This window comes from Triticum urartu, chromosome 7A (assembly GCF_056163025.1).
Source record: "Triticum urartu cultivar PI428250 chromosome 7A, HENAU_Tu73, whole genome shotgun sequence".
In the NCBI taxonomy this organism is placed as follows: domain Eukaryota; kingdom Viridiplantae; phylum Streptophyta; class Magnoliopsida; order Poales; family Poaceae; genus Triticum; species Triticum urartu.
This window is the reverse complement of record NC_141879.1, coordinates 39470767-39475619: the sequence shown is the minus strand read 5'-3', so window position 1 is coordinate 39475619 and position 4853 is coordinate 39470767. Positions and strand designations below refer to the sequence as shown.

General features: G+C 46.9%; 1 pseudogene; it reads left to right on the top strand.

Moving 5' to 3' along the window:
• The first annotated feature begins 1821 nt into the window (after positions 1-1821).
• Positions 1822-3741, top strand: LOC125522835 (tryptophan decarboxylase 1 pseudogene; annotated as a pseudogene).
• The last annotated feature ends 1112 nt before the right edge of the window (positions 3742-4853 follow it).

Sequence of the window (4853 nt, the reverse complement as noted above, 5' to 3'; positions counted from 1 at the left end):
ACCTTTTGGTCAAAATATTTCACCAATTTCGGCAGTACGCGAAGATTCAAATTATTTGTATATTATTTTATGAATTCAAAATATTTGATTGGATCTCAGTCAAATTAACTGGAAATTATTCGAGGAAAAAATATAGTCAAGTGAGAAAGACAAAATATTTGCACAGCTCCCATTCGACGCTAACCTAAGTAATTGATATTTTAGTTCAACTCCTGTGCAGGCACGCAGTCGGTTGATTAATCCTGTAACCATCTTGTACCACTCGTCACTCATCAAGCCATCTTCTTTCTCCTCACACACGTAATCTTCTACCGCTCTCACCTGACCTTCTCTCCTCACACACATCATTTTGTCACCTTTGCCCTTACTTTTTTTTAGATCCCTTACTCATTTTTTAGTTGCATAGGGTGTCATTTCTACAACAACAAAACTGTCATGTGAACAACCAGACCGCTTTGACAGAGGTTAGGGACCAAAATGCTCGGTGTTAAAGTTAAAGGACAAACTAATCTTGTGTATACCGAGGTTTAGTTATTGAAAATAAACTTCTTTGATACTCCCCCCGTCCCATAATCTAATGTTAAAAATGCTTTTATATTATGGGACGCAGAGAGTAGTAGTTAGATTCGATGTTATCGGTATAACTGTGGTAAATTAATTTACAAAATAAAGGGTCATTTCTACTTGTTTCCTAAGAAAAACCTACTGAAAAGCTTATAGGATAAACTGGCACAAATCTCAACATCGGTCAACATTAAGCAATCAATTTGGCTACCTAACAAAATATTCACGATCACTTTTGCCCAGGATGGTCGACCGACGAGTTGAGAGGAATCAACCACATGCACGCCCACATGAAAAAGGTTTCTGCAGTAGCGATGGATTTTCCGCTGTGCACGTACGTCCACGTATACGTGCAACTAGCTCTAGCTTGTTCCATTTGACATTAATTGATCACCTGGGCTTGCATGTACCACACGTCTTGAATTGTCTACCAAACGCATGCTCAGATTGTGGGGTCGAAAGGTTGATCGAACGTTGTTTAATTTAACCTGAAAATATGTGTTGACTACACATGCCATAAGATTCATATTGGTACTTCAAAGAACGGTCTGAAGTCTGAACCCTAGCTACTTTTCGAAACCGGCTGCTCAATCAAAGTAGTGTGAGAGCTTAAGCAGCCCTCCCGAAAAAAGAAACATCTTTAAGCAGCCGGATGGTAGCCAATTAACGAACGGCAGCATGCATACTAAAATAATTGCTTTTTGGTCAAATATTTCAGAAATTTCAGTAGTACACAAAAATTCAAATTATTTTTACATTATTATTTTTTATTTTTCAAATATTTGATTATATCTCAGTCTAATTAAGTGAAAATTTGTTCCTTAGGCCGAAACAAAGAAAATACGGTATCACTTTTTTTGCGGAAATTCAATAATTTCAGTACTGACTGAATTACTTCTTAAACTCAAATTCAAAACCAGCTGCTTGCGTCATTACGTGTTCCTGTCGACGTGTCTTCTTCAAGAGCTTTTTTTTGTTTGAAACTGTCTTCTTCAAGAGTTGGTCCTGGTCGGCTGGGTCCGTGAGAACGATCGTCCGTATTCCGGATTGAAGCGCACGAGTTGACCATCCGCCTCGTGTCGGCCGGACCTCTACCTACCCATGCATGAATGCACTTTCGTAGTAGCAGCGTACGTAAGCGCTCGCGGCCAGGACTCGTCCAACGCCCACACCGCCACGCCGCTTCCCGCATCCAGCTATGCTATATATACCATGCCCCGCACCAATGAGCAACTCCATTCACCAAACCAAGCAGCAACTAGCTCTCCTCCGCTTCTTCTTCTTCCTGTCCGGCAGCAAAGCAAAGCAAAGCGAGCTAGCTGCACCTCATTAAGCCAAGGAACCTCACACCTCCTTTGCTCGGATCATCATCGAGGGTTAAGCCTCCTAAAAAATGGGCAGCTTGGACGCCAACCCAGTGTCCTTCTCCGCCTTCCCCGACGACAAGGCGGTGTTCGAGCCGCTCAACCCCGAAGATGTCCGCGCATACCTTCACAAGGCCGTCGACTTCATCTCTGACTACTACACCAACGTCGAGTCTATGCCGGTTCTGCCCAATGTGAAGCCAGGATACCTGCAAGACGAGCTGAGCGCGTCCCCGCCGACCCACTCCGCATCATTCGATGTCACCATGAAGGAGCTCAGGACCTCCGTTGTCCCCGGCATGACACACTGGGCTAGCCCCAATTTCTTCGCCTTCTTTCCCTCCACCAACAGCGCCGCTGCCATCGCCGGTGACCTCATCGCCTCTGCCATGAACACTGTTGGATTCACGTGGCAGGCCTCGCCCGCGGCCACCGAGATGGAGGTTCTCGCTCTTGACTGGCTTGCGCAGCTTCTGCGCCTACCCACCACCTTCATGAACCGCACCAGTACTGGACGTGGCACCGGCGGTGGTGTCATCCTCGGCACAACCAGCGAGGCAATGCTCGTCACGCTAGTGGCCGCTCGTGATGCAACGCTGCATCGGAGCGGCTCAGTCGGCGTGTCCCACCTACCACGCTTGGCTGTCTATGCTGCCGACCAGACCCACTCCACGTTCTTCAAGGCATGCCGCCTCGCAGGTTTCGACCCCGCCAACATCCGCTCAATCCCTACTGGGCCGGAAACTAACTACGGGCTCAACCCGTCCAAGCTTCTCGAGGTAATGCAAGCTGATGCCGATGCCGGTCTCGTGCCCACATATGTCTGTGCCACGGTGGGCACCACATCTTCCAATGTCGTCGACCCAGTGGGTGCCATCGCCGACGTTGCCGCCATGTTCAATGCATGGGTCCATGTCGATGCTGCCTACGCCGGCAGTGCGTGTATCTGCCCAGAGTTTCGCCACCATCTCGATGGCGTCGAGCACGTGGACTCCATTAGCATGAGCCCACACAAATGGCTTCTCACGTGCCTCGATTGCACCTGTTTGTACGTCCGTGATGCTCACCGACTTAGTGACTCATTGGAGACCAACCCGGAGTACCTCAAGAATGACGCTACCGAGTCTGGTGAGGTCACCGATCTGAAAGACATGCAGGTCGGCGTTGGTCGGCGCTTCCGCGGGCTCAAGCTTTGGATGGTCATGCGCACATATGGTACCGCAAAGCTCCAAGAGCACATCCGTAGTGATGTCGCCATGGCCAAGATGTTTGAAGATTTCGTCCACGCCGACAACAGGTTCGAGGTGGTTGTACCGAGGAACTTTGCTCTTGTGTGCTTTAGGATCAAGCCAAGTGGAGCCATGACGGAAGAGGATGCCAATGAAGCCAACCGTGTGCTAATGGAGAATCTGAACAAGACCGGCAAGGCTTATCTTGCGCACACGGTGGTTGGAGACAAGTTCGTGCTCCGGTTCGCCGTTGGGTCGTCACTTCAGGAGGAGAGGCATGTGACGAGTGCATGGGACCTTATCAAGAAGACTACGAGCGGTATCATGGATTAAGTGGACGGACCTACTGACACAGAAAGTTCCAGGAGCTGCACAAATCCTTATATTTAGGGCATGGATATTCTTCTTTTCTTTCTTTTTGCTTCGATTCTGATTATTATTTATTTGGACATCTTGTTCTTATTCCGTTTTGTTATCTGTATCGACCGATGGGTATATCTGTAGCAGGCTGATACAAAACAGATGATTATAGATTGTAAAAGGGCTTATATTGAATGAACAAGAGCCACTGGTTTTATTTGTTATACTATACTCTGGTAGCGAGTGAGGAATGCATCCATGCCCGCGCATCTCGGTCAATCAAGAAATACTTACGTTGCCCTCGCTTGGTTTTTACGTTTCAAGATGCCAGACCGAAGCCATGCAATTTCATCTCCATACTCCAAATCGAGTAATCGACCATATACTTGCATGCTTGAATTAATGGTGCTTGCACCGCAGCAATAACACAGCAAGTTTTGACATGGATGTAAGTAATTGAGTGATCAATGTAATTTGCATCCCTTCGATGTGTCTATATTTTTTCAATGTATTATTGTGTCATGCGGAGATCTCGATGTGGGAAATTTGTTATACTATTTAAATAGTATCTACGTGTTGTTGCTCTGCACTTACAGGTTGAGAAGAGTGAGTTACGGTGGTAGCTAGTACATCACCATATGACTTGGTTCCTACTGACAATATCTGGCATCTGAGCCTGGCCAGCGCCAATCAGTTTGCATGGGACTCGTACGAGACTTCTCGCTCTAGCAAATCGTCTATCCTTGAGCAACCTCTTCAGGCTCCCGTGTATACTACAACCAGACACTACAACAAGTAAAAAAATAACACTTGTGGCACTAACTGCCAAAGCCCGAACTTCTCAGGCTTTGATACACACGTTTCAGACAGCTGAATGGTCGAGACTCGAGACGACCATCACCCTGATCTCGCGCCTTCCCAGTTCTTCCCATATGCACACATTCAGCATCCTTGCTCACGCGGACCACCTCCGCATCTTTCTCCACTGCCAATAGTGAAAATGATTCTCTTTCCTCGGACGCCATGCACTAAGTGTTTGCTAAACTGCCATATGGATGCAAGACTAGGACCAGAACTGAGATGTTTTAGCAGTTTGATTTATGGCAGAATTTTTGTCAAGTCCACCAGGAAGGGGCTACAAAATGATCCACTTCTCTATTCAGTTCCTTCTAAAATATCAGCCCACAATAGGGATTGACATATGATCATGACCTCTTGCGCGAAGACATACCACTCATGACCTAACACCCCAAAAAAGTTAGGCGGACACAAACTGTGGTAATGGTGTAGAGATATATAACGAGCGAGGCTGGTCGATGGCCACAACTTTCGTTAA